Here is a 13,277-nt window from a genome sequence, read left to right as displayed (position 1 = left end):
AAGTGAAGCTGCAAGAAACATTAATGTAAAATCACCCATGTCTGAATGACAAAAATCCATCTCTTGTTGTCCTTTCAGGTTTAACTACACAGAGAATGCAGACTATGGCCCGTTCCTGGAGAGTGTGAACGGTTTGGCTGGAAGTCAGGAAACACATACCTACTGGGAGCTGCTGGTAAAAAAATCAAACGGAACCATCCCACTTGATGTTGGTGAGTAAACCAAGAGAGCACCTTTCTGTCTTTTTACAGTGAACATCTACTGTATCTTGTTCTTTCTGTAAATCAATTTATAATCTTTTATCTTGTTTTTGTTTGCAGGTATTGGATGTTACATTCCGAATGCAAATGACACAATCATCCTGAACTATACCAAGTGGTAAAAGATCAGCAGCCACTGGAAGTCAAGAAGTCATTGAGAAGTCAAACTGTGTAAAAGCTTTTACATAAAACAAGCATTTACATGTTTAATCATGTTTTTCCAACTCAATAATTTGTATTTTTTTTTATATTGGGAAATGATGAGAATGTACCAATTTATTCAAGTATTTTGAGTGTTTGTTTATACAGAGACTGTAGTGGTTTAAGAGTAGTGGTACTAGCTTGTGACCAGGTTGTTAAACAGTACGTGATGTGAGAAATGACAATAGAATACATGGACATCATAGCTGCTTCTGTTACCATGTAGTCTCTAGTGAACCTGAAATTAGAAACATTGAATTTGACCTGGTTACAGACCCTTTTTCACCTGAGCCTTAAAATTAAGTTTAGAATCAATCATGACTCCGAGGTACAGATACAACCTGTAGCCTCTCTGATACAAAAACATCTGGCGCAACACTAGAACATGTTGTCCTTGTTTAACACAGATAGAGGTTATCAAATAACCTGTTTGGTATGTGTCCTAAAATGAATGAAAATGTCTAAGTACATAGAGTTCTGTTTTTGACTTTATGATGTAATGGTTCATTCTGTTAAAGCAGTGTGCTGATTGGTTTCAGTATGATGTGATGTGTGGATGAGAACTATCAAAGTTTCTGACCAGGAGTCCTCCCCCCACTCTTACACAAGACCAAAACAGAGCAAAAAGGAGAACAACTATTGAACTCATTGGACTACATTCATCAGGTTGTCAGAAACAAGATTCCCAACGTGTCAAAACGCAACTGTTTGCTAAGATGTTAGCCATATTATGTCAATGTCTGTACAGCTTGTTCTGCTGCCACCACGGCGCGGGGGCCAATAAATCAGTTAACTTCACCTAAAATAATATGAAAACGGCTCTCATTTCTTCACTGTTAATCTGATGTTGAAAGTCTCCACTTTACCACTTTATGTTTCATACAGAGCCAGCACAACAGAATGCGTCACTGTCCATGTACTTTCTGACTCCAGTGGATAAACCAGTAAGTTTACTTTCAAACAAGTTCATTCTTATACTTCAGCCACTTCCTCCATGATGAAATATTTGACCTATTTGTTTGTTTTGTTCAGAGGAACTCTGCGGAGTGGAGAAAAAAAACTACATGATATGCTAAAGAGTGTTTATGCATTGTGGTATTGTAACTTTAGTGAAGGATATAAGTACTTCCACTAATTTTGTTGGAGTTTTCTGAGTGGACATGCAGCATCCTCTGGGGCTACTGCGTTGGCCCCAAGAGCTCGACCCACTGCAACTTAAAGGGACTGTTTGTAAGAATCAGGACTGCTTGTTAACAGCAACACCTTTGGCTGTTAAGTCAACGAAAGTCAGCGTCGGGCGCGCTTGTGCTCGCTCTAATAGACATGAACGAGCATCGCTCAAAACAGTGAGGCGACACACGTCAGCTAAAACCACAATATCACTCTATATTTCACCTGCTTGGCAGTAATGTTAGCTGACCAGACGAAGGGCTCTCCATGAATCACTGCTGATCCTAGTGTTGGCTTTTCCTGCTTCAGCCTCCCGACCGCGGCCGGAAGGAACAGGGGCGACACTAGAGTTTTGGTCGGAGACAATAACGTTTCTTGCTGCGGAGCCCCCTCACTTCACAAGCCACGGAAAACCTCTGTTGGTCTGGAGGAGCTGCAGCAGTTATTTCTGCACAAACGTCCACTGCACATTCACTAGATATTCTCAGAGCTATTAACACTTCTGCAGTGTGTAATGTGCGCGCGTGCACGTGAGGTGGAGCGAGCTGAGTGAAGGCAGGCAGGCAGGCAGGAGGTAGAGGAGCAGAGTACAGCAGAGACTGCGGCCCTAGAGACCAAAGCTACGGTCTCCCTCGCGTCTTCCGACCTCGGCCAACACTGTTATGCAATACCGGCTTCATATAACTTTGCGGTTTTGGTGCTTCCGTGTAGTTTGTGTTTGAGTCTTGTCTAAGCAAGGTAGCCACATGCGAGCCTGCATGGGACACCGATTTATACGTGTAAGAAGTTACAAACAGTCCCTTTAAAGAAATTATCTTGAAGATTTATATTTAAATATATGTCTTAGTCACCACCTATCGCCGAAAGAGGTAACACAATGGTGAATTAGCCTATGACCCACTGATGAAAGGCCTTGCATTTCAGTATTACAAACTCAACTCACAAGCGGTGCACAGTTAGATCACCCAGCAGTGGTCGGTGTGCCAGAGAGGGTAGGCGGAGCTAACACAACAGAGTTGCTCTTCAATGTACTTGTGTGTGAAGCAGTGTACTGTTTTTTCCTGTCGATTCTACAGTTGCGAATAAATGGTTACTATGGTCAGGTGACAACTGACAACTGACTGACATCACACTGAGCTCTCAAGGCCAACTTGTTGAACATAGACAGAGGTGTTCAAATAACCTGTTTGATAAGTGTCCTAAAGTTATTTCCTCTTATTATAATGTATCACTAGTGATTCATATGTTACTTGTTCAATGTCTCCATTGTTCTTTTTACATCATTGTACATGATTTCCTCATTTATTAGTACATAGAGTACTGTTTTTGACTTTATGATGTAATGGTTCATTCTGTTCAAACAGTGTGCTGATTGGCTTCACTATGATGTCATGTGTGGATGACAACTATAAAAGTTTCTGACCAGGAGTCCTCCCAACAGGAACTGGAGCTACCCCAAGAGGAGGGAAACCATATTCAAATCTTAACAATCTCAACTGCTGCTGAACTCTTACACAAGACCAAAACAGAGCAAAAAAGGAGAGCAACTATTGGACTCTTTGGACTACATTCATCAGGTTGTCAGAAACAAGATTCCAAATGTGTAAAAAGTCAGGCTGTCAATTGATTCAAATATTTAATCACGATTAGTCGCAAATTAATCGCAGATTTTTTATCTGTTCAAAATGTACCTTACAGAGAGATTTGTCAAGCATTTAATACTCTTATCAACATGGGAATGGATGCAAATGTATGCATATACGTATTATTGGAAATCAATTAATGTGTTGGAAAAATACAAACATGTGCACATTCCTAAGGTCATGACAGGTGACACTCATTGCCATTAAGGCCTATTTCTGTTTCGGTGTCGGTCACCTAGTCAACGAACTTGTAGAGCCTATTTGAGGACAAGTAACCCTAAAAAGGACAGAAGTGTCAATCAGACAGACAATGTGAGATATACGACTGTGAGCCTGCACGCAAGGGTATAAATGTCACGAAACGGAGAGCCTCTGGGCTCTCAGCCTTGAACATTTATGTTGATGGTTGTTTGCCCACTTGCAAGTGTTTATTAAACCTTTAAAAGACTTTCTCTTGATTTTCGAGTCCTTCTTTACAGAAATTGCCTCCACAATTAACAACACAAAACAATGACAAATATTGTCCAGAAACTCTCACCATTTAGCGTAAAAAATATGCTCCAATCATAACATGGCAAACTCAAGCCCAACATGCAACAACAGCTGGGGCGGGGGCTAATAAATCAGTGAACTTCCCCTAAAATAATATGAAAAGGGCTCTCATTTCTTCACTGTTAGTCTGATGTTGAACGTTTCCACTTTACTACCACCGACATTGTTTCATACAGAGCCAGCACAACAGAATGTGTCACTGTCCATGTACTTTCTAACTCCAGTGGATAAACCAGTACATAAAGAAGTTTGTTATTTTTATACTTCATCCACTCCCTCCATAATGAAATGTTTGACCTATTTGTTTGTATTGTTCAGAGGTTATAAACCAATTATGTTCAGTTTGGCTACTGTAGGTTCACTAGTTTATAATGTAGTATGGCTAGTAGGCTATGCAGCTAGTGGAAGAGCCCTAGGCTTCATCTGCTTTCTCTTCTTTGACCTTATACCTGCATCAGTATTATAATTAGAGGTGGTTCTTTGGTTCAGCTCTGCTTACTGAAATGTTGCCCAGAAGTTGTCTTTTCCATTCCTTTCCCCCATCACTGCCACCACATACAGGTCACTGCTGGGGACATCCTGAGTTTAATATTGGTATTATTAACTGAGCATAAAACATTTCACAGTAACAAACTTGTACACACTCAAATCACTGTGTCTTCAACAAGCAAGAGACCTAGTTGAAGAGTAAAGTTTATTCTCTTGATGAATGAAGTTTCTGTTTTACCTGATATATCCATTGTTCATGATGACACATGTCTTGTGGCTGTGAAAAGCCGTTGGAATGTAATATGACTCATTTGAGTATCACCCTGATGTGGATGATTCATTGTTTTGGTGTGATAAGATCTGCAGAGGAGAGCTATAAAGGTTATTGGCCAGGAGTCCTTCCAACACAACCAGGAGCTACTCGAAGAGGAAGGATTTCCCATCAGATCTCCTGCACCCTTACAGGTCTGTTACAGATTATGAGGAGGTGAAAGAGGTTAGAAAAAGATCTTGTAAACAAGGTCATTTCAAATGCCATTGGCTGATTTTGATTTGACTTTTTTCAAAGGAACAGCAAGAAGCATTTTGGGGGGGGAATCTATTGGCAGAAATGGAATATAATATGAATTACAGTCGCAAGCGGTTGTTGCAGGTTCAAGCCTTTTTTACGCTCAAGGTGCTCTTGTGGACATATCTTGCAAGTTTTGTGATTGTTTGCCAAATGGTTGTTGACTTAAGTCTGTTTATATGTTGAGCCATGCCCTTTTGAAATTCATTGGTCCATATCTTCAAAATGCAATGATATATCAACAAGCTTTATGCAAGTTTTGAAAAACTTGTTCCAATAATGATTCACAGAAAATTTGGTAGAATTCGGATTTGTGGTTTAGGAGATTTCAAAAATGATTTTATTCAAAACATTCTAAATGGCGGAAAATCTAGTTGACCAACTTTAGCAGTCCAAGAGTTTTTTTTGTAGAACACATTCAGCTGGACAAGTTTGTCAAATTTCAAGTCAATCGGACTTTAAGTGTGAGGGGGCCGGCCTTTAAAATTTTCACTTTTTTGTCTGTCAGTGATATCACCACCATGTGGTCAATTGAGATCATATTTTATGTGACGCATTAGGACATCATGGCCATTTAGGATACCAAGTTTTATGTCTCTAGCTTGTATACAGCTCATAGCAAATCGAGCAAAGGCATGATATAGCATAAAATGCTAAATAGGCCATGCCCACATGCACCAATCAATATGACACTTCAGATCTTGATTAATACTTGCCCCCAGAGCCGGTGCACCAAATTTGGTGAAATTCTGTCAACGAGGTTTTAAGGTAAAAGTTTTTGGTATTTGTGGCGCCCCCTATGGGTTGAGCTGAAAACAGCTTCGGTACACTTATTTCCAAGCACGTAGTGAAGATATCTACCAAGATTTATGATGATTGGACTAATGTTCAATGTATTATGGCAATTTCCTGCTAAGCCCCGCCCTCTTAAAGTTCATTGGTCAATATCTTGAAAATTAAATAAGATATCAACAAGCTTTATGCAACTTTTGATGAGACTGGTCCAATAATGATCCACAGAAAATGTGCCAGCAATCAGAGCTTTGGTTTAGGAGGTGTCAAAAATGTGTTTTTCAAAAAATTCAAAATGGCCGAAAATCTAGTCATATAGAACTTTAGTGGTCCAAGAGACTTTTTTGTTGAACACCTGGAGCTGGACATGTGTGTCAAATTTCAAATCAATGGGACGTATGGTGTGAGGGGGCTGGCCTTGAAAAAGTTGTAGCGCCACCATGTGGCCAATTGAGATCATATTTTATGTGAAGCATTATGACATAATTCCCAGTTATGGTACCAAGTTTCATGTCTCATGCTCGTTCCACCTCACGGCAAATTGAGCAAAGACATAATATAGCATATAATGGTAAATAGGCCATGCCCACATGCACCGATCAATATGACACTTCAGATCTTGGCTTATACTTGCCCCCAGTGCATGTGCACCCAAATTTGGTGAAATTCTGCCAACCAAGTTTTGATATACAAGTTTTGGGTAGTTGTGGCGCCCCCTATGGGATGAGAGATTAAAATGCTTTGGTATGCCTATTCCCAAACACGTACTGAAGATATCTACCAAGATTTATGATGATTAAACAAATGGTCAATGAATTAGGGCCAATTTCCTGCTAAGCTCCGCCCTCTGCGAAGTTCGTTGATCAACAGCTTCAAAATGCAATGAGATATCAACAAGCTTTATGCAAATTTTGATCAACTTTGTCCAATAATGATCCACAGAAAATGTGGTACCAATCAGACCTACGGTTTAGGAGGAGATGTCAAAAATGTGTTTTTCAAAAAAATCCAAAATGGCGGAAAATCTAGCCAGGCAGACTTTAGTGGTCCAAGTGTCTTTTTTGTAGAACACATGGAGCTGGACATGTGTGTCAAATTTCAAGTCGGACTTACTGTGTGAAGGGCGTGGCCTTTTCAAAATCGCGTTTTTGGGCGTTAATTACAGCGACACCATGTGGCCGATTGGGGTCATATTTCTTGAGAAGCATTTGCAAATCATTTCCAGTTATTGTGCTAAGTTTGAATGTTTCTACCTCATTCCAGCTCATTGCAATTTGAGCCGCGGCATAAGACAACAAATCAGCACAAACTTAGGGGCTTGAACCCAAACAAGTATGTTTTCTTTAGTGTATAAGAAGTGTATAATAAGAATTGTTTTGTTTTCTTTATCTTAGAATGAGCCATTTATATCTGTTGAAATGGAGTCGCAGGTTCAAACCCGGCTTGGGGCCCTTCTGTGTGGTGTATTGTTCTCTCCGGGTTCTCCGGCTTCCTCCCACAGTTCAAAAACATGCACCTTAGATTAATTGTTGACTCCAAATTAGCTGTGAATGTGAGCGTGAATGGTTGTCTGTCTCTATGTGTCAGCCCTGTGATAGTCTGGCAACCTGTCCAGCGTGTACAACGCCTATGCCCAATGTCAGCTGGTTTATTTATTGAAAATAGACAAATGAGTATGTGTGGTTCTGGAACAGAGACAAATGAAAATAATTAGTAAAATCTATATATTTCAAGAGATTGTTACATACCTTACAGGTATACAGTGCAACAAATATATACTAGTTAAATCACATTACTGTTAGACGTGACTTAAATATAGTGTTATAATAAATGCCTAATACAATGCAAATACAAACCCAGAAATAAAATATTAACTGAGGCCATATTTCTGACAACTCTGTTCAAACATTAATTTGCAAATCAGCCACATACAACAATAAGGCATCGTGCTTATTCAGCTGAACACCTTCTACAGTATTTCTATGCTAAAGAATCCCTCTTAGCTTCATTATGGCAGATAGCATAAAGTAGCTACTAGCAAACACCACATTCTGTACTCTATGCATCCATACAATATTAGCATTCTCACAGAAATAAACTTTGCATACATTGTGCAGAGAACAGCAAACTAATAATTGCATAATTAAGGCACTTGTAAGGCAAAACCGCCATAAATATACAGCGTTGGTTATACATAAATTGAACGATTAGACATACGGGACGGAGTACAGGCAGTAATAAAAAATTTTGGAGACCAGTACTCTCGCCATTATACCAACGAGCAGCAATATAACTGGAGAAAAAAAGTTCAGAAACTTGTGTTTGGTGGATTATTTCTCTGTTGTTACAATGCTAATTGGCATTGTATTTTGCATCGTTGGAAAGCCTGTTTATTTACCTTCACAATGATGTCAAACTTGTAAGGATCATGCATTTGTGGGATGAGCAGCACAGCTGATTATGTGGGTAGCGCCCAAGAAAAATTTGCCAAAATGCTCTGCCATTGGTAAACAGTGTATTCTCCTGTTGGTATTGACTCTTGTTTTGAATTGTTTGGTGGATTGGATGATTGAACTCTCTATCAGTTTTGGAGTAATCCTGCTAACAGACAGACAGACAGACAAACAAACCAACGTCGGTGAAAACATTACTTCCTTCAAGGCCAATTGCCTAAATCTATTTACAAACTTTCCATGCCGGCACTCCCTGCAAAACCTTTTCACAAACTCAATGTCAGCCGTACTCTTCCGCTAGCAGGGGAATGTAGTGCGGTTCCTGATTGGCTGCATCTCAGACAGCCAATCCGACCCGTTCATAGAGGTTGTCCTTCTAATCTACATACGGAGCGGGTTCTTTTCACAAGCTGGGGCCAGGTTTCTGCAGTAGCCCACGGACAAACCAAACACTGGCTCTAGATAGGGCCATTCGCATTTTTGCGTTTTCATGTTTTTGCACTGTGGTGCTCCTACACATGGGAGAAGTTTCAGTTGGTTGCAATCTGCAACCTCGCCGCTAGATGCCGCCAAATCCTACACACTGTTGCACCTTCAAGACATTTGATTGTTTGACATAAGGTGGTACTGTAGGCTTATGAGTTACCTGTAGTTGCCTCTGATATTTGGACATGCAGCCTGAGTTAAAATCCACACATTTTCATTTTACTTTTATTTTTGTAGCAACAGATGAAAGTCTCAAAGACAGGAGACAGATTCCAGCTGAAGGATTAGAGTCCCGTACTGACAGACGTAAGGTTATTTAAAAAAAATTACAATTTCATAATAACGGCAAAGCTAAGGTGACATTTGACTGATTTTGTGAAAAATCTTAGTATTTTTAAGTCTGATATTATTATAATTTCTCTGTCTCTGTAGCTAACTGTTGAGGTTCAGTTTGGTGTTCAGCAGTCAGAAGGATGACTCCTACTCTCCTCTCTGTAGCCCTGCTGCTGCTACTTCCTGTGGTTCCAGTTACAGGTAAGCTTCAGAATAGCTTCAGCATTTCTACTAAGGTGGACAATAAAGTCAAAGTAAAGTAAAATAAATTCATTTCAAATGTTTTTATTATTACTGAATGCAAAAACATCCTCAGTTTTATTATTGCAGTTCTAAAATATTGTTTATCCTCATTATTTTTTTATTAATTCTGTACCAACTTTGACTCTTTTTTTTTCAGGTAAAATTGAGTATAGAAACTTTACTATCATGGTGAGAGACTCTGTAACAGACACTCCCACTGAGACCTACGACACGTACGTGATTTCTGGAGGAATCCTACTGGGTGGAATGAGGAGACTGCGAGACTCAAACACAGGCTTTAAGTAAGATCATCACATTGACTATTGGCATGAATCATCAATTTAAAGGTACAGTGTGTAACATATGGCGGCATCTGGCGGTGAGGTTGCAGATTGAAACTTCTCCCGTGTTTCAAGCATGTAGAAGAACTGTGGTGGCCGACGATAAAACGTGAATGGCCCTCTCTAGATCTGTTGTAAGAGTAGCATAGATCATTTGGAGAATAGCAGAGCCAGTGTGTAGAGTGTGCGTGTGTGTGTAGGTGGGAAGTGAGTGGTGAAGCAAGAGAGAGAGAGTGGTGGTGATGTGTGTGATGTTGTGAGTGAACGTGTTGTGAATTAGTTTAGCTTTGAGAATGTGAAGTGAATGTAGCGGAAGTAGCAGTTTGTGCAGAAATAAATACTGCAGCTGCAGCACCTTCTCATCCCAACTCGTCACATACTGATGCTTTATCTGACCACTCGGTGTCACTTTTCGGTGGCAGTCAACACGTGCTTAATGTAGTGAACTTGCTTAGGATTAGGCAACAATACCACTGAGTTAGGTTTAAGAAAAAACAACATGGTTGGGCTTAAAATTACTATATTTTTACAGTGCAAATATGACAAATATGACACAAATGAACAGCTGACTGCAAAGTGAAAGTGAAACCTAATGCACTGGACAAAAACAGCAGTTTCCTGGATGAAAGCCTTGTGTTTGTTATATGTGTTTGCATACTTTCAATAACGGTCACTCAATATACTACATCACCTGCTCTGCACGTCGCTTGTTTTGCTACGTCACTTGCTGCGGCCATCCGCAGACTTTTTGTGTTACATCAAAGACAAACATAAATTTAATGAAATTAATCAAATATAATTGAAAATGCAGTTTAGTTGTATGGGAACATAATTTTTAGATCACAGGGTTGCCTTGCTACCATAACATTTTGAACTCACTGCTGTTCTCTGCTCCCACCCGTGCTTTTTCCATAAATTTACTGTCATGTCTAAGTAAAGCTGCAAGAAACATTAATGTAAAAGTCACCCATGTCTGAATGACACAAATCCGTCTCTTGTTGTCCTTGTAGGTTTACCTACACAGAGAATCGAGATTTTGGCCCGTTCCTGGAGAGTGTGAACGGTTTGGCTGGAAATGAGAAAACCTATTGGGAGCTGCTGCTAAAAAAATTAAATGTAACCATCCCACTTACTGTTGGTGAGTCAACCAAGAGAACACCTTTCTGTCTTTTTACAGTCAACATCTACTGTATCTGGTTCTTACTGTAAATCAATTTATAATCTTTTATCTTGGTTTTGTTTGCAGGTATTGGATGTTACATTCCGAATGCAAATGACACAATCATCCTGAACTATACCAAGTGATAAAAGATCAGCAGCCACTGGAAATCAAGAAATCATCGAGAAGTCAAACTATGTAAAATCTTGTACATAAGACAAGCATTTACATGTTTAATCATGTTTTACCAACGCAATAACTTTTTTTTTTTTTTAATATTGGGAAATGATGAGAATGTACCAATTTATTCAAGTATTTTGAGTGTTTGTTTATACAGAGACTGTAGTGGTTTAAGAGTAGTGGTACTAGCTTGTGACCAGGTTGTTAAACAGTACGTGATGTGAGAAATGACAATAGAATACATGGACATCATAGCTGTTTCTGTTGACATGTAGTCTCTAGTGAACCTGAAATTAGAAACACTGAGTTTGACCTGGTTATAGACCTTTTTCACCTGAGCCTTAAAATTAAGTTTAGAATCAATCATAACTCTGAGGTACAGATACAACCTGTAGCCTCTCCTCTGATTCAAAAACATCTGGCTCAACACTAGAACATTTTGTCCTTGTTTAACACAGATAGAGGTTATCAAATAGCCTGTTTGGTATGTTTCCTAAAATGAATGAAAATGTATTAGCACATAGAGTCCTGTTTTTGACTTTATGATGTAATGGTTCATCCTGTTAAAGCAGTGTGCTGATTGGTGTATGATGTGATGTATGGATGAGAACTATCAAAGTTTCTGACCAGGAGTCCTCCCAACAGCACCAGGAGCTACACATAGAGGAGGGAAACTATATTCAAATCTTAACAATCTCAACTGCTGATGAACTCTTACACGAGACCAAAACAGAGCAAAAAGGAGAACAACTATTGGACTCATTGGACTACATTCATCATGTTGTCAGAAACAAGATACCCAATGTGTCAAAAGGCAACTGTTTGCTAAGATGTTAGCCATATTATGTCAATGTCTGTACAGCTTGTTCTGCTGCCACCACGGGGCGGGGGCCAATAAATCAGTTAACTTCACCTAAAATAATATGAAAACGGCTCTCATTTCTTCACTGTTAATCTGATGTTGAAAGTCTCCACTTTTCTACCACCGACAAGTTTCATACAGAGCTAGCACAACAGAATCACTGTGTATTTACTTTCTGACTCCAGTGGATAAACCAGTAAGTTTACTTTCAAACAAGTTCATTCTTATACTTCAGCCACTTCCTCCATGATGAAATATTTGACCTATTTGTTTGTATTTTTCAGAGGAACTCTGCGGAGTGGAGAAAAAAAAACTACATGATATGCTAAAGAGTGTTTATGCATTGTGGTATTGTAACCTAAGTGAGGGATATAAGTACTTTTCACTAATTTTGTTGGAGTTTTCTGAGTGGACATGCAGCATCCTCTGGGGCTACTGCGTTGGCCCCAAGAGCTCGACCCACAGCAATTTAAAGGGACTGTTTGTAAGAATCAGGAATGCTTGTTAACAAAGACACCTGTGGCCGTTAAGTCAACAAAAGTCAGCGTCGGGCTCGCGCTTGTGCTCGCTCTACATAGACATGAATGAGCATCGCTCAAAACAGTGAGGCAACACACGTCAGCTAAAACCACAATATCACTCTATATTTCACCTGCTTGGCAGTAATGTTAGCTGACCAGATGAAGGTCTCTCCATGAATCACTACTGATCCTAGTGTTGGCTTTTCCTGCTTCAGCCTCCCGACCGCGGTCGGAGGGAACAGAGGAGACACCGGAGTTTTGGTCAGAGACGATAACGTTTCTCGCTGCGGAGCCCCGTCACTTCACGAGACACGGGAAACCTCTGTTGGTCTGGAGGAACTGCAGCATTTATTTATGCACTGCACTGAACAGCACTGCACATTCACTAGATATTCTCAGAGCTACTAACTCTTCTGCAGTGTGTAGTGTGCGCGCATGCACGTGAGGTGGAGCGAGTTGAGTGAAGGCAGGCAGGCAGGCAGCAGGTAGAGGAGCAGAGTACAGCAGAGACTCCGGCGCTGGAGACCAAAGCTACGGTCTCCCCCGCGTCTTTCGACCTCGGCCAACACTGTTATGCAATACAGGATTCATATAACTTTGCGGTTTTGGTGCTTCCGTGTAGTTTGTGTTGGAGTCTTGTCTGAACAGCATAGCCACACGCGAGCGCGCATGGGACACCGATTTAAACGTGTAAGAAGTTACACAGTCCCTTTAAAGAAATTATCTTGAAGATTTTTATTTAAATATATGTCTTAGTCACTATCTATCGTCGAAAGAGGTAACACAATGGTGAATTAGCCTATGACCCACTGATGAAAGGCCTTGCATTGCAGTATTTCAAACTCAACTCACAAGCGGTGCACAGTTAGATCACCCAGCAGTGGTCGGTGTGCCAGAGAGGGTAGGCGGAGCTAACACAACAGAGTTGCTCTTCAATGTACTTGTGTGTGAAGCAGTGTACTGTTTTTTTCCTGTCGATTCTAGCCTTGCAAATAAATGGTTACTATGGTCAGGTGCCAACTGA

The sequence above is a fragment of the Sebastes umbrosus genome, chromosome 7 (assembly GCF_015220745.1).
Source record: "Sebastes umbrosus isolate fSebUmb1 chromosome 7, fSebUmb1.pri, whole genome shotgun sequence".
NCBI classification, from domain to species: domain Eukaryota; kingdom Metazoa; phylum Chordata; class Actinopteri; order Perciformes; family Sebastidae; genus Sebastes; species Sebastes umbrosus.
This window is presented reverse-complemented; position numbering follows the sequence as displayed.